General features: G+C 40.6%; 1 protein-coding gene and 1 non-coding gene across 6 annotated transcripts in view; both read left to right on the top strand.

Moving 5' to 3' along the window:
* CPNE4 (copine 4) overlaps positions 1 to 25,882 on the top strand; it is a 531,556-nt gene that overhangs the window by 423,597 nt on the left and 82,077 nt on the right. The window lies entirely within an intron of this gene.
* Positions 5,795 to 5,870, top strand: TRNAV-CAC (transfer RNA valine (anticodon CAC)). Its single transcript has one exon. It is a non-coding gene; the product is annotated as a tRNA-Val (tRNA).

Below are 25,882 nucleotides of genomic sequence, written 5' to 3'. Positions count from 1 at the left end.
CGCTGTGTCCCATAAATTTTGAGTTGTTGTATGCTCATTGTCATTCGTTTCTAGGAATTTCTTTATTTCTTCTTTGATCTCATTCTTAATCCATTCATTATTTAACAACCTGCTATTTAGTTTCCATGTGTTTGAGAATTTTTGAGCTTTTCTGCTGTGATTCATTTCTAGTTTCATGCCGTTGTGATCGGAGAAAGTGCTTGATATGATTTCAGTCTTCTTAAATTTGTTGAGAGCACTTTTGTGCCCTAACATGTGGTCTATCCTAGAGAATGTACCATGAGCACTTGAAAAGAATGTATATTCTGCTGCTTTAGGGTGAAAGGTTCTGAAGATATCTATTAAATCGAGTTGATCTAGTGTTTCCAATAAGTCTGTTGTTTCTTTGTTAATTTTCTTTCTTGAGGATCTATCTAGTGATGTTAGTGGGGTATTGAAATCCCCTACTATTATAGTATTGCTGTTGATCTCGCCCTTTAAATCCATCAAAGTCTGTTTTATATATTTGGGTGCTCCTATATTAGGTGCATAGATATTTATAATAGTTATATCTTCCTGTTGGATTACTCCCTTTATCATTATGTAGTGGCCTTCTTTATCTCTTACTATATCCTTTGTTTTAAAGTCCAATTTGTCTGATATAAGTATTGCTACCCCAGCTTTTTTTTCATTTCCATTTGCATGAAACATTTTTTTCCATCCTTTTACCTTCAATCTGTGTGTGTCTTTTGTTCTAAGGTGTGTCTCTTGTAGACAACATATGTACGGGTCCTGTTTTCTTATCCACGCAGCTACCCTATGTCTTTTGATTGGATCATTTAATCCATTTACATTTAAGGTTATTATTGATATGTAGTTGTTTATTGCCATTTTCTTCTTTAAAGGTGTATTCCTTTTTTTTTTTTTTCCTGTATTCTTTTCCCACTTTATCTGTTTACACCAGGCCCCTTAATATTTCCTGCAGCATTGGTTTGGTTGTAATGAATTCCTTGAGTTGTTCTTTGTCTGGGAAGCTTTTTATTTCTCCTTCAATTTTAAATGATAGCCTTGCTGGATAAAGTAGTCTTGGTTGTAGGTTCTTGTTCTGCATTACTTTGAATATTTCTTGCCATTCCCTTCTGGCCTCAAGTGTTTCTGTTGAGAAGTCAGATGTCATCCTTATGGGGGCTCCTTTGTAGGTGATAACTTTTTTTTCTCTTGCAGCTTTTAATATTTTCTCTTTATCGCTTAGCTTTGGTATTTTAATTATGATGTGTCTTGGTGTAGGTTTCTTTGGGTTTCTCTTTAATGGAGTCCTCTGTGCTTCTTGGATTTGTGAGAGTTTCTCTTGCATTAATTTAGGGAAGTTTTCAGCTATGATATGATTGAACAAAGTCTCTATCCCTTGTTCTTTTTCTTCTTCTTCAGGAACCCCTATGATGCGGATGTTATTTCTCTTCATGTTGTCACAGAGCTCTCTAAGAGTTTCCTCTGACTTTTTGAGTCTTTTTTCTCTTTTCTTTTCTGCTTTCATGCCTTCATTCCAGTTGTCTTCTAACTCGCTGATTCGATCCTCTGCTGTATTTATCCTGTTTTTAATTCCTTCCATTGTGGTCTTTATTTCTGATATTGTATTTGTCGTCTCCAACTGATTCTTTTTTATACTTGCTATTTCTTTATTTAGGTTCTCAAACTCCCCCTCCATTGTTGTTCTAAGATCCCTAAGCATCCTTACAATCATTATTTTGAACTCCGCATCTGGAAGTTTGATTATTTCCATATCACTCAGTTCATCTCTCGAAAGTGTCTCTTGTGGTTTCATTTGGATTGCACTCCTTTGTTTTCTCATCTTCTTCTTCTTTTTTTTTATTTGTAGAGTTGATTGAGTCTAGGCTTGGTGTTGTCTGCCTCCAGTTTTCCGTTGTGTTATTTTTAGGTCTTCGTGGGTTTGTATCAGCTATTATTTGTAATCCACTTTCGGATTTGGGCAGCTTTGAAGTCTTGATTTGTTTGTTTTCTTAACAGGTGATAGTCTTGTTAACTGATCTCAGCAGGGGGCTTCCTTGAAACTGTATCCAGGAATGCTGTGGGTGTAACCTGAGATGCTGAAGGTCTCTTCCACCAACTAATCTCACTGGGGGCAGGGTTTTTTCTCAGCTTCAGTAGGGGGAGGTGTATCTCAGATCTCCATGGAGACCTGAGTTACTGCCCCTCCTCCCCACTTCTTGTTTTCAGCTGTGTCTTGTTGTGCTGATTGGAGCTGGATAGATGTCCGGAGATCTCTGATCCGGAAGCACTTCAGCTCTGTTTTGTGAAAGGTTCAGTCCCTCCCCCAGCTATGGCCGCCTCCAGCACGAATGAGTCAGCTTTTTTATTTCGTTTCTTGCATACTTAGCCCCTCACAGTCTGTCCCTCTCCCTGTCTTTTCCACTTGGGAGATAAGCTGGTCTTTTCAACCCACCTTGCTCCCTGGTCGCCAGGTAAGTGGCTGTGAGCAGTAGTTTCTGCTCTTTTTCCTCTGTGAAATCCTCTCTGGGCTCTCAGCCTCACCCCCCTCCTTCCCTTCCTGTAAGCAGAGGAGATTCAGGCACTCCTTACCAGGATTATTGTGGCTTCCTCTTTGCTCCTTGGTTTTTGAGAGCTGTTCTTGCAGTTCAGTGTTGATTTTTCATGCTGATTTTTTCTAAATTGATTTGTATTCCAGTTTGGTGTTGAGAGCTGGGCGTCTGTGCATCCGCCTACTCCGCTGCCATCTTCTGATCTCTCCTATAATATCCCTCTTTATCTACTCCACTCATACTTTATCCAAAAGATGTAACAACTGGGGAGCCACTTTGAGAATTTCTGGAAAACTGTAAGCCTATTGGACAAAAACAAAACAAAACAAAACAAAAAGCTGTGATCTGTGCAGTGTCCATTTTTGGCCTCTGGGTTGTTAGACGTCAAAATTATCTGTTCTCTGCTCCTCTAAGGGTGTATTGAGAGCACGGGCCTTGGATGAGAAGGTTTAGATTTGAGCAATTTTTATCAAAGCTACACCACCTTGGTGAACTCACTTAACCCACCTAGCACGATATCCTTGTCTGAAATGGATCCTTGTATGATACACCTCTCTAAGTCCTCACAGAGTTTTTGTATATCACATGAGATAATAGTAACACAGTAAAGTGCTATATGAATGTAGAGGGAAGAACATCTTTTAAATTGGGCCAATCTAAGGTGAAATGTTAGTTCATTGAAGAAAGTAGAAAACACAAGTGATATTCGCTTCCTAAAAAAAGTTACTCCATATTAAGACCTGTAGGTTCCTGTCCAGATCTCTCAACTTAATCTAAACCACTTGGATTTGGGGTTGAATTAAACATATAGTAAGCTCTGTCAGTGATAAAAGAGAATAAAAAGAATATGGAAAATTAGCAGACTTTCTAAGAAATAGACCCATTTTGTTATTCCAGTTGTGGCTCACTATTCTGCTATTAAGAAGAAACATTTACATTGAGGAAGGGACAAAAAGTAGCTCTAGAAGAAGGAGTCTACTTACTTAGGGGGAAAATAATGCTTTTTATTTTCCTGTGCAAGGGCAGGTTACTGCTCCCTCAGGTATGACCCTGGAAGTCTCTAGGGGCAGCTACAATTTCTAGAAACCTGGACCCAGATTTCAGCAGCAGCTAGGATAATATGTATCCCATGGTTAAAATGAGAAATCTATGTTCCAAAGGCAAATTTAACAAGGGAACATGGCCACAGGGCAGAAAGCCTCAGAAAACTTGATAAATAAAATGGGAAGTGATGGTCAGAAAGATGTCTTAAGTTAAAAAAAAAAGAAAGAAAGAAAAAAAATCCAGAGGCATTCACAGCAAAACAAAATAGAACAACAGCTAAGCTGACAGAAACAACTCAGAAAGTCACATATAGGAGATAATAGAGAACAGCAAGGCACCCTAAGGAGGATGGTGAGAGAGGGGCAGGCTTATCAGATTAAAGGGGAGGGCTAGGTGGTGAACAGATACCATAGCAAATAGAATAGAATTAAAGGGACTTGTACTCTCTTACCTTTTATCTACAGAACCTAGGGCAGTGTCTAATATAGAGTAGGTGCCCATTAACTATTGAATGAATGCATAAGCCCGGTAAACAGATGTAGGATATTAGAAACTGGCCTTTCTAATTCAGCCAATGATAGCCTAAACCAGTGCTTCTCCAACTGTAATGTACAGCCAGATTACCTGGGGATCTTGTTTAAATACAGATTTGGGTTCATTTCTCTGCTATGGAGCCTGGCAGTCTGCATTTCTAAGAATTCTGTGACTGCAATGCTGCTGATACAGAGATACACTGGTCCACACCATAATTTGCATTACCAGGACCTTGACTCAGCAGCTTGTACTAACTTTTTTAAAGGTGGAAATCAATTCCAAGAGGTAGGACTGCATTGGAAATAAGGAAAGCATCTTCTAGGGGTAAGGAAGTGGAGACAAGAATTACAGTTCTTTTGAGGAGTGATTTGAGAAATTTTCTGGGGACAGTGGCTGCTGACAGCCCCATGCCCCATGAGAGGAGGTCGCAGTGGCTCAGAATTCTACATGCAGATTTGAGAGGAGAGAAAAATTTGTAAAATGCTTCATGCACTGGAGCCATCACAACTTTTCATAACCTAACAAAAATTGTCACCCATTATGGACTTCATTTCATCATACTCCATCTGTCTTGTTGGATAAAAGTAAAATTTCAGGTTTATTTTTCTTAGGTTTGAGTATACTACTATAGTAGAATTTAGTGACATAGAAAGCTGGTGTAAAAATAGAGCTGGTGGTGTAGCAAAACAGTAGAAATGGGACTCTGTAGTCTCCCATTAGCTACTCAGCTCCTCCTTTGTCCCTTTGTACCTGTTGTCCTCGTGAAATTTCAATAGCACATGGTCTGGGTTTAGAGAGAATTTAGAGCATACTTACATCTCTTCTAGCTGCCTGTAGATGTGGCCACCAAGCAACAGTCTAAGGTAGTGATGCCAGATCAACCACTTGTTAATTAGATCCTACGTTCTAGGATTGTGCTTTTCAGCACCACGGACAGAGGCAAAGTCCTGTGTGCACAGATCTTTCGATTTCAGCATGACTTTGCAATCATCTCCCCTTATCATTAGTATGGCCTGTAGATTATCTCCCCCTGATCATGTCACCACTAAGCAGAGGACAGCCATTTCTGACCTGTCATATCAAGCGCCCGCCTTTCCTACCAATTATACCTCCTTTCCTTATGTTATATAACCATTTTCTGCTATGCTTATACACACAGGAACATACTTCTTTTCCCTTTGGCAGAAATTCCCATATATATTTCTGGATTTAGGCACCCATGTATCAAACAAGTTATTCAGGATGCATGCATGGCTCCTAGACTGTTTCATACTATTTATCTACTTTGCTCTTTCTTTCAGCAGTTGGCTATCAGATGACATCTACTCGTGTCTGTAGGAGTAGGAGGTAGCTTTCAAGACTTTTAAATGAAGCACACTTTAGGACAAGAATTGATGCCATATTTCTTTTTTTTTAAATTTTTTAATTTTATTTTATTTATTCATTTTAGAGAGGAGAGAGAGAGAGAGGAGAGAGACAGAGAGAGAGAAGGGGGAGGAGCTGGAAGCATCAACTCCCATATGTGCCTTGATCAGGCAAGCCCAGGGTTTCGAACTGGCGACCTCAGCATTTCCAGGTCGACGCTTTATCCACTGCGCCACCACAGGTCAGCCTTGATGCCATATTTCATAGCACAACAATCTTATGGTCATATGTGGGTGATCAAATCTTTTAATTTGGCCCTGGCCTATTGGCTCAGTGGTAGAGCATTGGTCTCACGTGTGGAAGTCCTGGGTTCAATTCCCAGTCAGGGCACACAAAAGAAGTGTCCATCCACTTCTCCACCCTTCTGCCTCTCCTTCTTCTCTGTCTCTCTCTTCCCCTCCTGCAGCCAAGGCTCCACTGGAGTAAGGTTGGCCCAGGCGCTGAGGACAGCTCCATGGCCCCTGCCTCAGGTGCTAGAATGGCTCTGGCCACATTATAGCAATGCCCCAGATGAGCAGAGCATCACCCCCTGGCGGGCATGCCGGGAGGATCCCGGTCTGGTGCATGCGGGAGTCTGTCTGACTGCCTCCCGCTTCTAATTTCAGAAAAATACAAAAAATTAATAAATAACTAAAAAATAAAAAATCTAATTTATTGACAAGATGCTACTCTTTGTAGTATAGCAGAGCAAGTGAAACCCCCTTTACAGCAAGGGATTAACTCCACTCCCTAAGCCCAAAATTGGGAGTGAGGAAGTGAAGTTAAAGGACAGTTCTGAGAGTAGTAAAACCAGGTAGCAGACAACAACCAGACCTTGGGCTCATGACTACAAATAATAAACTTTTTCTGAGGTACAGAGAGTTGTGAGACATAGCCCTCATCTAAGGAAGTCAGTTATCACTGGAAAGGGACACCTTGGAATGTGACACCGAGATACATGCCATTTAATGGCTTAATTTTTTAGCAAATATCTATTCTAATTTCCTCAGAATAAGATATGCAGACTGCAGACTGAAAGGTTCAATGGGGGAGATTCTCTGAAACTGGCCATGATCGCTACTACTCCTAGTGGTAGCACCAGGAGAAGTGAGAGCAAATGATCATAGAAAAGGTATGCAATGGGGCACTGTCACTGGTGATTATAAAGAATAGAAACTCTGTGGATTTCAAAGACTAGGAGGAAATTAGGGTTTTATGACCAATGATGGTTTTAAATCAGAGTCAATACCATAGACTTTAAACTTGGGTCTTAATCTGCCCCCTGTGCTGGTTTTTCCTAAGGATCCTACTTGGCCACAGAGCCTTCTTACTCTATAATGGAAATAATAGATAAAGCCACTTGAAGAAGGTGTATTGGTTTGCTATTTCTGTTTTAACAGCTTACTACAAACCTGGTGGCTTAAAACAACACATATTTGTTTATCTTCTAGATGTCAGAAATCCCTCTCTAAGGCTAAAATACCAGTGTCAACAGAGCTGCATCCCTCCTGGAGGTTCTAGGGGAGAATCAATGTCCTTGCCTTTAACAGCTTCTAGAGGCTACCTACATTCCTTGTCTCATGACCCCTTTCTAGCAATCACATCTTTCTGACATCTGCCTTTAATATTTCCTTTTTTGATTCTGGTCCTTTTGCCTTCCCCTTATAAAGACTCTGTGATCACACTAGGCCCACCAGAGTAATCCAGGATAATCTTCCAATCTTCCAATCCCTAACCTAATCACATCTGCAGAGTCCCTAGGATTAGGATGCAGATATCATTGAAGAACCATTGATCTGCCTACCATAGGTGGTATCTTCACCAAAGGCCAAAAAATTAGCATTTATCTGGCCTACCAGTATTGAGTAACTCAGGACCCAAGGGCTCAGGAAAAATGACCCACTGTACTAAAAGGAAAAGGATTTACCCAAGCACAAATTTGTCAATTTAAAAACCTTTTAGAACTTTGAAATAATTTCTTACTCCAAGAAACTCTCTCTTTAAATCATGTCATTGTAATACATCATCATCATCATTTTTTAAGTCAACCAAATGATTAAAGTAACTTTTGTGTTCTAAAAACAGGGATGTGATAGTTTGTTGCTCTCCCAGAAACCTTTTTACATTTCTTTCCACCTGTGAGTATTTTGAAAATTGTCCCCAACACATTCTGCAACCGAGTCAGGACACCTGCATACTGCATGCTCTGGTTTAAGCTCTCCTGGTCCCAAAGGAACATGGTGGAATGGCCATTCACTGCTTTTGCCCTGGTTAGAATAGGATTTCGTTGCAATACAGGGATTTACAGCTCACAGAATTTTGGACAGAAAATGTTTTATCAGTGACTGAAGACTTTGCTTTCCTGTAATTACAGCCAAGACCTGTCAATTCTATCTTCTTAATCTCTCTCTAACCCCTCCCCTTTTTTCTTCAACTTCATGCCACTTGTTAAGGCAGCATGATATATTACAGGGTTTCCCAAAATGACCTGATCCTAAGAACTACCTGGGGTGCATATTAAAAATGAAGATTCTCGGCCCTGGCCTGTTGGCTCAGCGGTAGAGCGTTGGCCTGGCGTGCGGGGGACCCGGGTTCGATTCCCGGACAGGGCACATAGGAGAAGCGCCCATTTGCTTCTTCACCCCCCATTCCTTCCTCTCTGTCTCTCTCTTCCCCTCCCGCAGCCAAGGCTCCATTGGAGCAAAGATGGCCCGGGCGCTGGGGATGGCTCCTTGGCCTCTGCCCCAGGCACTAGAGTGGCTCTGGTCACGGCAGAGCGACACCCCGGAGGGGCAGAGCATCGCCCCCTGGTGGGCAGAGCATCGCCTCTGGTGGGCGTTGCTGGGTGGATCCCGGTCGGGCGCATGCGGGAGTCTGTCTGACTGTCTCTCCCCGTTTCCAGCTTCAAAAAAATACAAAAAAAAAAAAAAATGAAGATTCTCAGACACCTAATGTAGACATTCTGATTTGAAGTCTTGCCAGGGGCCTAGGAATTACATGTGCAATAAACACCCCCAAGTGGTTTTTATTATTTGGCAAAGATAGGCAATACTAACTGAATGAAACAAGCTGGCCTTGGAAATTAAGTACACCTTTCTTTTAACTTGGTTAAGTCACTTAGCTTCCCAGAACCTGTTCAGTCAAAAGTTTCTATGTTGTTTGGAGAATGTAATAGGATTGTGTGTGTGTATTTCACTGCATACAGAAGGCAGAGTTCAATAGTTGTGAATTATCTTCTCTTCTGCCTTTTACACTTCTCCCCACAGTACCTGCCATATTGTGTTCTTCACAGCTGGGGTATGTTGACTGACTCTGCAAATGTCATAAACTGACAGCCAGCGCCACTTGGTTAACTCTCTGCCAGCACCTTCCCTACCCACCCAGTGCCAACTTCACCATGCAATCACATGGGCTATCAGAGTTCTCCCTGCCACACAGCTCCCTCTCGTTCACATCAAATTATCCACAATGGTTTTCCTTTCTTCTTATCACCCAACTGCAGAAAGAAAACTAATCTTCCCCACAGCTGTGTCAATCATAGTTCTAGGATGTGCTTCCAGGGAGGGCTTGACTTTTACACTACAAGAAAAAGAAGCAGGGTGACTTTACTACCTAGCAGGTCCTAGACAGAGCCCATCTCAAGGTCTTGTGTCCCCCTGTAGCAGGACTCTCACAAGAATGTATGATGTGCCATACACTACATGCTGTTGGTGAACACTCTAGCCCCTGAGAGAGAAATATTTTAGGAGCAGAGGGATCTTTTAGCGAGTGATTTTTCAAATCCTATCAGACAGGCCTTGTCTATATTTATATAAAACCAGTCGCTGCTCTGTTTTTGATTAAAATAAGATCAAAGGGAAACTTAGCATCCCGATTGCTATGCAACTGAACAGTATCAGGACTATATGAAGCCAAACTCTTTTTGGCTTGTCAGTATGCACAGAAAGCAAAGACAAAAGAGCCTATTTGTAATGTAAAGGAAAACATATGGGGGGAGGGCTGCTCAGCAGACTCGGGTTTAAGTTTTCCCAATAAATGGCTGCCTGTCTTTGTGATGTCACTCAATTTCATTGGAACTCTTTGCTTCTCTATAAATGAATTATTAGATATCTTTAAGATAGGCTGTGTCCTAGCTAAATATAACTTTAGGCAAAGATGTCAACAGGCTTCATTATTATTCTTTCTGGATCTCCCCCTTTTGCATTAAAAGTTCTCCTTCTCTGGGATAGCATAGTATAGAAACAGAAACAGGCCTTTCCAACTTATACCAAGAGCTCTCCTATAAATTCAAAAGGGCAGATGGTCTTTGCAGAGGATGGTCCCCAAGATGATTACCACTTTTCCTTAAACGACTTCCCTGACCCCTCATTCTGACTTAAAACCTTCTTCTGTGTTTCCACAGTATCCTGTTCTCAGATTTATCATAGCAAGTGCTAAATTGTTGGTATGTTTACCTGTCTCTCCTTTCTTCCTCACCTCTACTCAGCACCTCACTTCAGTACACACACTATATTCTAAGCTCTGGGGAAATAGGCACTATGTCTTGTTTTCTTAAATTTTTTTTTGTTTGTATTTTTCTGAAGCTGGAAATGGGGAGAGACAGTCAGACAGACTCCCGCATGTGCCCGACCGGGATCCACCCGGCACACCCACCAGGGGCGATGCTCTGCCCACCAGGGGGCGATACTCTGCCCCTCCGGGGCATCGCTCTGCTGAGACCAGAGCCACTCTAGCGCCTGAGGCAGAGGCCAAGGAGCCATCCCCAGCGCCCGGGCCATCTTTGCTCCAATGGAGCCTTGGCTGCAGGAGGGGAAGAGAGAGACAGAGAAGAAGGAAGGGGGGTAGAGAAGCAAATGGGCGCTTCTCCTATGTGCCCTGGCCGGAAATCGAACCCGGGTCCCCCGCACGCCAGGCCGACACTCTACTGCTGAGCCAACCGGCCAGGGCCTGTCTTGTTTTCTTTGTATCTTTAGCCTTTAACACAGTGTCTGGCATGTAGTAGTTGCCAAGGAAATGGTGAATGAAAGAATGAATGAGTGAATGAATGAATAGATGATAGATAGATGACAGATAGGTAGGTAGGGAGATAGATAGATAGATAGATAGATTGATAGATAGATAGATAGATAGGATGATGGTGGTGTTTATGTTGGTGATAAACAGAAGCCTTTAGAGAAAATGGTCACAGCCATTAAGCAAAGGCTCAGAACAGTTTGTTGGAAATCAAGAAAAGTTACCACCATTCAAAAGGGCTCTGTTTATAATCCAGTGAAAATTCTGACTTAATTTGTACTTGCCTTCCTATAATTGCAAACTATTGTGCCAAGAGCCAAAGATGCAAGGAAGACACTGTTCTTAAGAATGAACCTTGCCTGACCAGGCGATGGCGCAGTGGATAGAGTGTTGGACTGGGATGCGAAAGGAACCAGGTTCGAGACCCCGAGGTTACCAGCTTGAGCTCAAGCTCATCTGGCTTGAGCAAAAAAAAAAAAAAAAAAAGCTCACCAGCTTGGACCCAAGGTCACTGGCTTGAGCAAGGGGAGGGGTTACTCGGTCTGCTGAAGGCCCCCAGTCAAGGCACATATGAGAAAGTAATCAATGAACAACTAAGGTGTCACAACAAAAAACTGATTATTGATGCTTCTCATCTCTCTATATTCCTGTCTGTCTATCCCTATCTATCCCTCTCTCTGACTCTCTCTCTCTGTCCCTGTAAAAAAAAAGAGAAAAAAAGAATGAACCTTGCCTGACCAGGCTGTGGCACAGTGGATAGAGCACTGTACTGGGACATGGAGGACCCAGGTTCGAGACCCCAAGGTCACCAGCTTGAGCCCAAGGTCACTGGCTCAAGCAAGGGGTCACTCAGTCTGCTGTAGCCCCTTGGTCAAGGCACATATGAGAAAGTAATCAATGAACAACTAAGGTGCCACAGTGAAGAATTGATGCTTCTCATCTCTCTCCCTTTCTCTCTGTTCCTCTCTCAGACTCTCTCTGTCTCTGTCACACACACAAAAAAAATAAAACTTTACTATAGTCCAGAGAATGTGTCATGGGGATGCCATTGAGGATTATGATAAAGACCAGCATTTTTGTTCTGAATTTTAGTTTAAAAATGTTTTCAAATATATTAGTTGTTGGAAAGGTTTTGCATCTTTCTTTGTGTTGAGGGCTGAACTCTCTGACTCTCACTCTGACTTTCTCTTCTGGATCAGGAGTTGGAAGATCTGGGTTTCAAAAAAGTAGCCTAGCCTTCCTGAACTATATAGCCTCTTCATCTAGAAAATGCAAGTGAGAAGATGACGTCAGAGTAATGGCGGGGTAGAAAGAGATACCGATAAATCTCCCCCAAAACTCAACAAGATCTTCAACCAGAAACAGAAAAACCTATCCTTGGAGCCTCCAGATGTTTTGCAATACACCCAAAGGTATGGTCGAGCGAAAAATTGGCTAAATATATAACCAAACCGCAAAGGAAATAGGGAGTAAGAAATGCTCCGCTTTCCTCACTAACCTAAACAGGGCAGCTTTCTCTGGGATCTGTGAATATAGAAACTGAGGCAGGCAAAGGGGGTGAATAGATCCAGGCCACGGCACAAACGGCCGAACCAGGCTGTGGCACTGAGATCAAAGCCGAGGAAAAACTGTTCCTGTGGCAACCCGGGCAATACAAGCTAACACTCGCGCCAAACCCAGACCAAGAAAGACAAGCGGGGCAGCCATTTTACCCGATCTCCTGGTCGGCACGCGCAGATAGTGGGCGAGAGATTTCTTCCAAAGCCCCGGGAGTGGGTGCCCGTGTTACCCCACAGAGAGGCAGAGTCAGAGGCCTTTGTGTGGGCCAAAAGCGGAATCTCTGGGCAGCCACAGTGCCCTGGGAAAGCCAGGCAAGGGAGGGAGCGAGAACTAATTCCAATGGTGGAACTTTTCTGTGCTGGTAGGGGATTCACTCAGAGGGAAACGCGGCCGGCCTCATATCCTGGTCTGTGTGCGCAGATAGTGAGTGAGAGATTCCTCCGAGTGCCTCGGCAGTGCGTGCCCGTGTTATTGCACAGAGGGGCAGAGTCAGGGGCCTTTGTGTGGGCCAAAGCGGAATCTCGGGCTGCCCCAGCACCTTGCAAAAGCCGCGCACGGGGACAGAGCGAGAGCCAATTCCAACGCTGCAACTTTTCCATGCGGTTGGGTGTTTCACTCAGAGCATGAGACTGCTGGCTGAATATCCTGGTCTGCGCACGCAGATAGTGAGCGAGAGTTTCCTCCAAGCGCCCCGGAAGTGGGCGCCCGCCTATGTTACCGGACAGAGTGGCAGAGCCAGAGGTCTTTGAGTGGGCAGAAAGCCCGCCTGATTATGCTAGCAGCTCTGACTGACTGAGCCTTACCCAGAGCCCTGTGCTGAGTGGAAATAGAGTGGGGAGTTGCCAGCTCTTTGAGCCTCTTACTATCCAGGCAGAGGCAGCAGCAACCCCATAGCTGGATTATCAGGCTACTAATTGAGGAAGGAAAGACTAGGAGAGAGGCTCCAGGAACACGGACTCTCTCACTGTCGGAGCCTATAAATGCTAATGAGCCTCGACTGCCAACGAGACTAAAGCACAATACATGACATCGCCATAGAGACTTGTCAACTGCAAACCTCTACCTGAGCGTGCCAAAGGGGCAGAACCCGGGGTACAGAGTCACCGACCAGGAAGAGGGAGAGAAAAGAAAAAGCAAGAAGATAACCTCTCAAAATCAAGAATAATCTGCAGACTTTATAACCTATCCCATTTTCTTATATTTGTTCATTTGTTTCTCTTATCTTCATTCTTGATATTTTTTTCCTCCTCCAATTTGGCCGATTAACTCTCTGCCGGTCTTACTATCTCCTCTCTTTGAACTACACTATCCATAAGTGTTACATCTCCCATTAATTTTTCTTTCCTCTTACTTTCTCTCTATGAGGGTTGCACTCCAAAACCCTTAACTCTCTCTTTCTCTCTCTCTCTCTCCTCTTTTTTCTTTTTTCTTCTTTTAGTGGTTCCCTCTTTTTTCTCTCTCTCTCTCTCTTTCTTTTCTCCCTCTATATTAGTTTCTTCCTTTCTCCTTTACATCTCCTCTCATTCAAACCTTAATAACAAACAAATTATCTTATCTGGGACTCAAACTTATGTTTGTGGCATTTTGGGGGGGGTATTACTTCACCTTTTTAACTCACTAGCAGTGCTCCCATCCCTGGCTCTACATTTTATCTAGTTCTTGTTCCACTAAATACAATAATAATTTTTTAATTTGTCCCCCCCATTTTTCTGTTTTCCTCTTATTCCTCTCATCATAACTCTTAGTCAACCAACACCTAAAAGCAAATCATTTTATTCTTGACCCAAATTTTTTCCTTATTTGCTTTTTGTGGGTCCATACCCCCTTCTTTTTTCTTTTTTTTTTCTTTTTTTTTTGCTTATTACTTTCCCCCAATTCAGGCCCTCCATTACAGGCATTGTTTGTTATAATTCACAATTCACCACAAGATTTTCTCAAGAAAGAGGAGAGAGGAGAGGAAAGGAAAAAAGGAGGGGGGAATAATTTCCTTTTTTTTTAATTTATATTTTATTTTATTTTTCTTTATTTCATTATTAATTTTTTTAAAAAAAAACCAACTCTTTTCAATTTTTTATTTTTTTAACTTTTTATTCTATATTAAATCTCATTAATACTATCAACAAAACCACCCTCAGATGCCATTAAGGAAGAGAAAATCCAATATTATGGTTACAAAAGAAAGAGAGGTAACACAGCTAGATGAGGAAAAATCTATGGAGAAAAAATTTAATATATTGGAAACCTTGGAGCTAAATGACAGAGAATTCAAGATAGAAATCCGAAAAATCCTCCGAGATATACAAGAAAACACAGAAAGGCAATTTAGGGAGCTCAGAAAACAACTCAATGAACACAAAGAATATATGTCCAAAGAAATTGAAACTATAAAAACAAATCAAACAGACATGAAAAACTCAATTCACGAGCTGAAAAACGAAGTAACAAGCTTAGCTAATAGAACAGGTCAGATAGAAGAGAGGATTAGTGAAATAGAAGACAAGCAACTTGAGGCACAACAGAGAGAAGAAGAAAGAGACTCAAAATTTTTTAAAAAATGAGATAGCCCTACAAGAATTATCTGACTCCATCAAAAAGAATAACATAAGAATAATAGGTATATCAGAGGGAGAAGAGAGATAAAATGGAATGGAGAACATACTCAAACAAATAATAGATGAGAACTTCCCAAGCCTGTGGAAAGAACTAAAGCCTCAAATTCAAGAAGCAAACAGAACTCGGAGTTTTCTTAACCCCAACAAACCTACTCCAAGGCATATCATAATGAAATTGGCACAAACCAACAGCGAAAAAAAAATTCTCAAGGCAGCCAGGGAAAAGAAGAATACAACATATAAAGGAAGGCCCATTAGATTATCATCAGATTTCTCAGCAGAAACTCTACAAGCTAGAAGAGAGTGGACCCCAATATTTAAAGTCCTGAAAGAGAGGAACTTTCAGCCACGAATACTATACCCATCAAAGCTATCATTCAAATACGAAGGAGAAATAAAAACTTTCACAGATACAGAAAAGATGAGGGAATTTATCATCAGAAAACCCCCACTCCAGGAATTACTAAAGGGGGTTCTCTAATCAGATACAAAGAACAACAAAAAAAAAACAGAGCCACAAGTAAAAGCTCCAAGAAGAACACAATAAAACTAAATTTAAACTGTGACAACAACAAAAAGAAAGAGGGGGGGGGAGAAGATGGAGATTAACAGAAGCAAAGGATGATGGAGTGCAAAAGTACTCACAAAACAGTTCACTACAATGAACAGGGTAGGAACCCTTTTCATTACTCAAAGGTAGCCACCATTGAAAAAACCACCACAGAAGCACATGAGATAAAAAAGATAGCAACAGAGGAAAGATGTTTGGAATACAACCAAATAAAAACAAAAGATAGAAAAACAAAAGAGAAAGATCAAACAAGACACAAAACTAAGAGAAAGCAAGATATAAAATGGCAATAGGGAACTCATAAGTGTCAATAATTACACTAAATGTAAACGGATTAAACTCACCAATAAAAAGGCACAATGTAGCAGAATGGATTAAAAAAGAAAATCCAACTGTATGCTGCCTACAGGAAACTCATCTAAGTAACAAGGATAAAAAAAAAATTCAAAGTGAAAGGCTGGAAAACAATACTCCAAGCAAATAACATCCAAAAAAAAAGCAGGTGTAGCAATACTCATATCTGATAATGCTGACTACAAGACAGCAAAAGTACTCAGAGACAAAAATGGCCATTTCATAATGGCTAAGGGGACACTGAATCAAGAAGACATAACAATTCTTAATATATATGCACCAAACCAAGGAGCACCAAAATATATAAGACAGCTACTTATTGACTTTAAAACAAAAACTGACAAAAATACAATCATACTTGGAGACCTCAATACACTGCTGACGCCTCTAGATCGGTCATCCAAACAGAGAATCAACAAAGATATAGTGGCCTTAAACAAAGCACTAGAGCACCTGGATATGATAGACATCTACAGGACATTTCATCCCAAAGTGACTGAGTATACATTTTTCTCCAGTGTACATGGATCATTCTCAAGAATTGACCATATGTTGGGCCACAAAAACAACATCAGCAAATTCAGAAAAATTGAAGTTGTGCCAAGCATATTTTCTGATCATAAAGCCTTGAAACTAGAATTCAACTGCAAAAAAAGAGGGAAAAAATCCCACAAAAATGTGGAAACTAAACAACATACTTTTAAAAAATGAATGGGTCAAAGAAGAAATAAGTGCAGAGATCAAAAGATATATACAGACTAATGAAAATGACAATTCAACATATCAGAATCTATGGGATGCAGCAAAAGCAGTGATAAGAGGAAAGTTCATATCACTTCAGGCATATATGAACAAACAAGAGAGAGCCCAAGTGAACCACTTAACTTCACACCTTAAGGAACTAGAGAAAGAAGAACAAAGACAACCCAAAACCAGCCGAAGAAAGGAGATAATAAAAATCAGAGCAGAAATAAATGAATTAGAGAACAGAAAAACTATAGAAAAAATTAATAGAACAAGGAGTTGGTTCTTTGAAAAGATCAACAAAATTGACAAACCCTTGGCAAGACTTACCAAGAAAAAAAGAGAAAGAACTCATATAAACAAAATCCAAAATGCAAGAGGAGAAATCACCACGGACACCGTAGATATACAAAGAATTATTGTAGAATACTATGAAAAACTTTATGCCACTAAATTCAACAACCTAGAAGAAATGGATAAATTCCTAGAACAATACAACCTTCCTAGACTGAGTCAAGAAGAAGCAGAAAGCCTAAACAGACCTATTAGTAGAGAAGAAATAGAAAAAACCATTAAAAACCTCCCCAAAAATAAAAGTCCAGGCCCTGATGGCTATACCAACGAATTTTATCAAACATTCAAAGAAGACTTGGTTCCTATTCTACTGAAAGTCTTCCAAAAAACAGAAGAAGAAGCAATACTTCCAAACACATTTTATGAGGCCAACATAACCCTCATACCAAAACCAAGCAAGGATGGCACAAAAAAATAAAACTACAGACCTATATCTCTAATGAATACAGATGCTAAACTACTAAACAAAATACTAGCAAATCGAATACAACAACATATTAAAAAAATAATACATCATGATCAAGTGGTATTCATCCCAGAATCTCAAGGATGGTTCAACATACGTAAAACGGCTAATGTAATACACCATATCAACAAAACAAAGAACAAAAACCACATGATCTTATCAATAGACGCAGAAAAGGCTTTTGATAAAATACAACACAATTTTATGTTTAAGACTCTCAACAAAATGGGTATAGAAGGAAAATATCTCAACACGATAAAGGCCATATATGATAAACCATCAGCTAACATCATATTAAATGACACTAAACTGAAGGCTTTCCCCCTTAAATCAGGAACAAGACAGGGTTGTCCACTCTCTCCACTGTTATTTAATGTGGTACTAGAGGTTCTAGCCAGAGCAATCAGACAAGACAAAGAAATAAAAGGCATCCATATCAGAAAAGAAGAAGTAAAGGTATCACTTTTTGCAGATGATATGATCCTATACATCAAAAACCCCAAAGAATCCACAAAAAGACTACTAGAAACAATAAGCCAATACAGTAAGGTCGCAGGATACAAAATTAACATACAGAAGTCAATAGCCTTTCTATATGCCAACAATGAAACAATTGAGAATGAACTCAAAAACATAATCCCCTTCACGATTGCAACAAAAAAAATAAAATACTTAGGAATAAACATAACAAAGAATGTAAAGGACTTATATAATGAAAACTATAAACCATTGTTAAGGGAAATTGAAAAAGATATAATGAGGTGGAAGAATATACCTTGTTCTTGGCTAGGAAGAATAAATATAATCAAGATGGCTATATTACCCAAAGCAATATACAAATTCAATGCAATTCCCATCAAACTTCCAATGACATTTTTTAAAAAAATAGAGCAATAAATGATCAGATTTATATGGAACTATAAAAAACCCTGAATAGCCAACGCAATCCTAAAGAAAAAGAATGAAGCTGGGGGCATTACAATACCTGACTTCAAACTCTATTATAGGGCCACGACAATCAAAACAGCATGGTATTGGCAGAAAAATAGACACTCAGACCAATGGAACAGAATAGAAAGTCCAGAAATAAAACCACATATATAGTCAAATAATTTTTGATAAAGGGGCCAACAACACACAATGGAGAAAAGAAAGCCTCTTCAATAAATGGTGCTGGGAAAACTGGAAAGCCACATGCAAAAGAATGAAACTGGACTACAGTTTGTCCCCCTGTACTAAAATTAACTCAAAATGGATCAAAGATCTAAACATAAGACCTGAAACAATTAAGTACATAGAAGAAGACATAGGTACTCAACTCATGGACCTGGGTTTTAAAGAGCATTTTATGAATTTGACTCCAAAGGCAAGAGAAGTGAAGGCAAAAATTAATAAATGGGACTACATCAGACTAAGAAGTTTTTGCTCAGCAAGAAAAACTGATAACAAAATAAACAGAAAACCAACTAAATGGGAAATGATATTTTCAAACAGCAGCTCAGATAAGGGCCTAATATCCAAAATATACAAAGAACTCATAAAACTCAACAACAAACAAACAAACAATCCAATAAAAAATGGGAAGAGGATATGAACAGACACTTCTCCCAGGAAGAAATACAAATGGCCAACAGATATATGAAAAGATGCTCATCTTCTTTAGCTATTAGAGAAATGCAAATCAAAACGGCAATGAGATACCACCTCACACCTGTTTGATTAGCTATTATTAGCAAGACAGGTAATAGCAAATGTTGGAGAGGCTGTGGAGAAAAAGGAACCCTCATCCACTGTTGGTGGGAATGTAAAGTAGTACAACCATTATGGAAGAAAGTATGGTAGTTTCTCAAAAAACTGAAAATAGAACTACCTTATGACCCAACAATACCTCTACTGGGTATATACCTCCAAAACTCAGAAACATTGATACGTAAAGACACATGAAGCCCCATGTTTATTGCAGCATTGTTCAGAGTGGCCAGGACATGGAAACAACCAAAAAGCCCATCAATAGATGACTGGATAAAGAAGATGTGGCACATATACACTATGGAATACTACTCAGCCATAAGAAATGATGACATCGGAACATTTACAGCAAAATGGTGGGATCTTGATAACATGATACGAAGCGAAATAAGTAAATCAGAAAAAACCAGAAACTGCATTATTCCATACGTAGGTGGGACATAAAAGTGAAACTAAGAGACATTGATAAGAGTGTGGTGGTTACGGGGGGGGGGAGGGGGGAAAGGGAGAGGGAAAGGGGGAGGGGGAGGGGCACAAAGAAAACTAGATAGAAGGTGACAGAGGACAATCTGACTTTGGGTGATGGGTATGCAACATAATTGAACGACAAGATAACCTGGACTTGTTATCTTTGAATATATGTATCCTGATTTATTGATGTCACCCCATTAAAAAAATAAAATTATTTTTTAAAAAAAAGAAAATGCAAATGATACCTCTGCCCATCTCAAAGGGTTGTTGAGCCTGACCAGGCAGTGGCGCAGTGGAGAGAGTGTCAGACTGGGATGCAGAGGACCCAGGTTTGAAACCCTGAGGTCACTGGCTTGAGCGTGGGCTCACCAACTTGAGCACAGGCTCACCACCTTTAGTGTGGGGTCACTAGTTTGAGCCCAAAGGTCACTGTCTTGAGCAAGGGGTCACTTCCTATGCTGTAGCCCCCCACCCCGGTCAAGGCACATATAAGAAAACAATCAATGAACAAATAAGGTGCCACAATAAAGATTTAATGTTTCTCGTCTCTCTCCCTTCTTGTCTGACTGTTCTTATCTGTCCCTCTCTCTGACTCTCTCTGTCTCTATCAAAAAAAAAAAAAACGTTGTTGAGAGAATCAAATAAGACAAGATATGTAACATTCAATCAAATAAGACAAGATATGTTTATTATAAACATTCCCACAAGCTATAATGAAGAGGTGAGTAAGAGCAAGCAGAACAAGTCTTTAAAAGCAATGCTATCATGAATAAATATCAGGATATTCATCCTCCTACAACCTGTTTCCTTATCCTTAAAATTAGAGTCAGACTGGAATGAGCCTCAAATTGCCGTTAAACCTAAGATACTAAGACTTCTATGACTAACTTGAGACTGGTGTGGTGAGTTAAGTTTTCATTTCAGGAATCTAAGAATACCAGTGCTCATCAGAATAGTACTCAGACCCTAAAATTCTACATCACAGGAGTACAAGGTGATTATCTGAAGCACATTATTCTCTGGCTCCTGTTGCAATTGAGCTCGTTGGCAGTATGTATCTCAACCTCATTACTCCTAGTGGACCTGGACCAATTGACCAAAGCCTTACAGAGGTTGACAGAGCTAATTATTTATAGATGCAGTTCATCAAAGGCTTGGCATCTTCCTTTGTGGTGAGGGCTGATCTCCCTGACTCTCACTCTGACTTTCTCTTTTATGTTTTGTCTATTACTTAATTCCTTGCATTTTTATGTGCCTTCAGTTCTGAGGAATTCAAAGCTGTGCAAATTTGTACTAATCACTTGGGAGTGATCAGTGAGAAGAGGAGAGAAATGCTACCCCAATTTTCCAGATAGGGACCTGAAATGAAGATTGGAAAGTAAGCATCAGCTATATGCCAAATCTATCACTAGGGAACTGCCATAGGAGTTTATGTTAGTTAAACTGTCTTTATTAAAAGGAGTTTTGCTGACCTTTAGTTTGTGTGAGTAATGTAGGAATTCACCTGAAAAAAAAGAAAAGAAGATACAGGATGTTATAGTCCCAGGATTCCAGGAACAGCTGAACTACCAAGTCTTGCAGAGCTTATTAAGTACTTTAAGACAATAAATCATTCAGAATTCAGAGCAGCACTAGTGACTGGGTCATCTGGTCAACTTCCTAAACAGCAGGGATACACAAATGTTTATTCTCACATTCTACTGTTATGGCAACTGGCAACTGTTATTCTCTCCGCATTCTTCAACCTCAATTCCCAAACCAGCTGCTTCCTTCTTTTTCACTGTCTCAAGTTCTGATTGGTCCAGTTAGTTCCCATGGTCCAAGATGAGTAAAACTTCTATACCAGGTCATCTCGTAGACACCTGGCCAACCTACAGAGTGGCTGTCCTTAGACAAGGTGCTCACTTCAGGGGAGCACAGACGTGAGGCACTCTTTTACCAACGTATGTGGAAAGAAACCTCAGAAGAAGGGTTTCTTCAGCAGTTCTGAAGCCTAGGCTCTCTGGTAAAGGGTTCAAAGTCAGTGCCATAATAGGGGCTGAGATGCCTATGTAAAATAAATTATTTTCTATAAGTAACAATAATATACAAAACTAAATTCCAACTTAAAAACACAAAGCTTTTAAGAACTTCTTTATGCACCACTTCATCTTGTTAAAATTCATTCTATACTATGTTACCCTTTGACTAAAGGTCATTCAATTACTGAGATTCCTAATGTACTAAAATATAGTTTAATTTATCAAAATGTAGTAGTAGAACTGAAGCACACATGTTTGATTTAACTATCGGTACTGCTATCGTATTATTTCCTATCATTATCTATTTTAGAATTGTGTTCATTGATATATTCCAGGTGACCAGAGCTTTTGTGCTGAACTGGAGACCTAAACACTATTTATAATTTTGTTGCTCTAAGAAAAATAATGTTTTGAGTTCTAACTATCCACTTAACAATAGGAACTTCCAAAGTATAATCATGTATAAGCAGGATGTTAATGCAGCCTTATTCCAGCAATATTATAGCCTCTGAAAGCAAGCATCTTTGAAGCATCCTCCTCCAACAGGCCTTTTAAAAAGCTCTGCTCATCCCAGTCATGACTTTTGATTATCTCTCTGTCTTGAGAAATGCTGTAAATATGAGGGAAAGGTAACAATGTATTTATCTCAAACAGTAGTTCTCCAACTATGGTCATAGAACTAACCTATCAGCATCGTCAGAAAACTTGTTAGAAGTACAGATCCTCAGGCTCTACCCTATACCTGCTGAATCAAACTTTGCAGATAGGACCCAGAAATCTGTGTTTTGACAAGCCTCCCAGGAGACTCCTTTGCATACTAAAGTTTGAGAGTACTGACCTAAGACTTCTGTGGGCTCCGGAAGATCCCAAGACGATTTCATTTCCCATGAGAACAATGCATAGTCCCATAAGTTGGTTAGGAACAAGAGGCTGTATTATATTTCTACTTACTTCTGAGTGGGATTAGGAGAATCATATCTTTAGTTATTTCTAACTGGGACTTCAATCTGGAAGGAAGCCCAAACTAATGACGAATGCTCTCAACGTACATTGGTTTTCTTTCATTGTTCTCTGCCCTTCCCTTCTTCCCGAGTGGGCTGTTCACCACCCACATACCCACTACACACACACACACACACACACACACACACACACACACACACACACACACACTATTTCTGAGCTCCTTCAGTTTCCTATATAGAATTTCCTTTCTTTCTGTCAACCCAAATTACACATTTCTCCAGGAAACGTTCCATGTTCTCTCTCAGTTATGTTCATCAAGATATATTAAACACCTAGTTTTTGTTGTTGTTTTTTTGCTGGCAAAAGGTACAAAGATAATTAAGATTCCATCCCTGTTCTCATGTCCAATGAGAACAAACGAAAGATCGCTCCTCTCCTTTGCTTTCACTCAGAACTTTCTCTGCAGTTCTTAATAGTGTCACACAACTTCACTCTGGTTTTAGGTGACTTTCAATATATGTTTATCTTCCCTACTAAATAGCAAGCTCCTTAAGTGTTTTAAAACTCACTTTGTATATGGCATTTTCCCAGCAGTCTGCTGAGCACATAGCAGGCGTCCCCAAACTACGGCCCACGGGCCGCAATGCAGCCCCCTGAGGCCATTTATTCAGCCCCCACTGCACTTCTGGAAGGGGCACCTCTTTCACTGGTGGTCAGTGAGAGGAGCACTATATTTGGCAGCCCTCCAGTGGTCTGAGGGACAGTGAACTGGCCCCCTGTGTAAAAAGTTTGGAAACCCCTGGATTAGAGGCATAGTGTTGAGCTGAATAAATGAAATAATAATGGAAACAGTAGTATAGACATATATGAACTGACTTGTGGCCCCCTTCACAGATAGGGCCCAGAAATCTATATTTTAACAAGCCTCTCTGTTTTTTCCCCCTCTACCTTTCATCTACTCTTACCAACACACCTGGGCTTTAAAACCAATAAAATCCCAAAGACAACTCATTTGAATAAGAGTGGATTCATGTTTCTCCATGCTGGGCTGGGGATGGGTCTGAACAAGTGCTAGACCAGCCACCAGGTCAAATAGCAATCCACAGAAATCTTACATTAAGAAATAAATCTTAACAGTACACCTTTATTCCTTCCCTTGATTTTGGTTGGAATGATGTTTGGGCTCTAAAGAAAAATTTTGTAGAATCCTGACTCGCGGCCGAAAAGACCAGTTGGATGCCCTTAATTTTTGGAATTACAAAGAACCTGCCAAATGAATGATCTGTACATGACCAGAGAGACACAGAGAATGATGGTCTGTTTAGCAGTGATGATATGTCCAAACCTTTCAGCTGAACTAGATGACATGCCAAGCTGAACTCTCCACAAGCAGCTACCGATACAGGTTTCTAACAGACTCTCTTTTGACTCACATGTCACTTAGGTTTATGGAGCACATATCTGCCTGCCCAGGTAACTGTCTGCATATACAAATAAGATATCACAAGGTCCATGTTTGTCAGTTTGTTCACCTCTTTATGGATCAAAGCTTCAAAGAGCATCTTAAAAGATGCTCCTATGTTAGGACGGAAAAAGAAGAAGTCAAGGTGCTGGGAGAGTTACCCTTATCATCATTATATCCAGGAATGCTGGAGTCTTGAGTCATCAGGAGACTTTGATATGTGCTACCTGATCACATGGCTGTATGGCTGTCGTGGCACATAAAATCAGAAGGATTCACTGTAGAAAATACATAGCTTTGTGAAAAGGAGAGGTAGAAGGAAGAGAGAAGAGATAGGCATTTCTAGGAATGATGCAGTTTCTTATCATCTCATTATGAGTTCTTTATAGTCTTGGCAAGGTGACAGAAATAGAAGCTGCTTTCTTTAATATGATAGCTCTAGGGGTCACTAAGGTTGTCAGTAGGAGGAAGCATCTCAGAGTAAGGAAGGAAAAGTGGCTGAACTGTGAGACCTAGACTTCCTACCGGGACACCCTAATGAGCAGTCTCCGTTATACTCTGATCTCAAGGTAACCCAGCGTCCCACTTAACTCTGACCCAACCACGGACATGATTCTCCTTGGGTACTCTGTGGCCTAGCTTGACAGGTCAAATCATTCAATCCAAGTATTACTAAAAGACAGATGAGAATAAAGAGAAAAAAAACCCAGGGAGAAGTATTAAGTAAAAATAATTTGGTTGACAAGCTATGGCTCACTCTTCGAGGCTTGCAATCCTGCCCCAGTGGGTAAGGCAATGACATTCAGGGAGTTCTCTCTCTCCTTGTACCCAGCCTACCATCAGCATATACCAGACATACATGCATTCTGGCTCATTGGACTTGAGACCAACAATAGAAAAGTGTTTTAATCTTATATTCCAACTTTGAACAAGACACAGTGACTGGCTAGGGTGCTGGATTGAGGAGGAGTTGGAGGTTTTATTCCACTCTCTGAGGAAAGTACAGTAATTGATTGGTGATGTCTGCAGTGGAGGTGAATGAGAGGATTGGCAGGGAGTAGTGGGGAAATGAGTAATGATGGCTGTACCTGCTATTTGCCATCCTAGTCTAAGAAAAAGATGCCAAGAGAGGGGCACAGAACCCTCTCTTTCACCACTCTGAGTACCTGACTCTTCTATGACTAATGTTTCAAATACTACCTCCCTGCTTCAGGGAAAACTCCACCTAACCACAGGGTCCAACTTCTACAGGCAGCGATGTTCACGTAGCGTATATTAGGCTCAACTTTCAGACAGAAGAAACTCACACTAATGCTGGAGTCATCTTTCTATTATCCTTTTCTTTCCTCCAAAAGGAATCTCAACAACTGTCTCAGTCTTTCTCTTGACCACACAGAAGCTTGAGTTTCTGAAGCCACAAGTAGCTATCACAAGAGAGAAGGTGACCCTTCTGGTGACTTGAAACTGTACCAAACAATCCATACACGAGAAGAAAACTTTGACTTGGTATCCCCTGGTACCCTTGCTCATGGTAATTCATTCCTGGTCAGCTTTAAGAGAACAGGTCACAAAATAACTTTAATAAGGGGAAGCTGTTATAGCAGAGTATAAATTGCTTATTTGAAAGGAAAACTAAGTGGAAGCAGGGACTCGTGGGCAAAGGAAAAAAAAATCACAGGTAAGATGGGAGACCTAAAAAGAGAAAGCCATTCTAGATAGGGGAACTGAGAGATTCTTCATAGTGGTCACCCTCCCAAAAGATGTAGATTAAAAGTCAAGCCAGACAGCAAGATTGGACTGAACATCAAGGTGCCACAGCCTGCTTTACATCTGGGTCTGTGAATCAAGTCCTTCTCAGTTGTGGGCCTTACAGCAGCCCAGAGCAGCAGTCCAGACAGGGAGGCCCTAAAACATCAGACGTCCACCTTCACATCCCACATGTAGCCTGGTGACAGTGTTTATACAATATGATTGATTACCCTGCAATTTACTTTGTCAATCAGTCACAGAATTAATTACA

Source organism: Saccopteryx bilineata, chromosome 10 (genome assembly GCF_036850765.1).
Source record: "Saccopteryx bilineata isolate mSacBil1 chromosome 10, mSacBil1_pri_phased_curated, whole genome shotgun sequence".
Classification (NCBI taxonomy): Eukaryota; Metazoa; Chordata; class Mammalia; order Chiroptera; family Emballonuridae; genus Saccopteryx; species Saccopteryx bilineata.
Note: the sequence above shows the minus strand (reverse complement) of the source record. Positions and strands in the feature narration are given on the sequence as shown.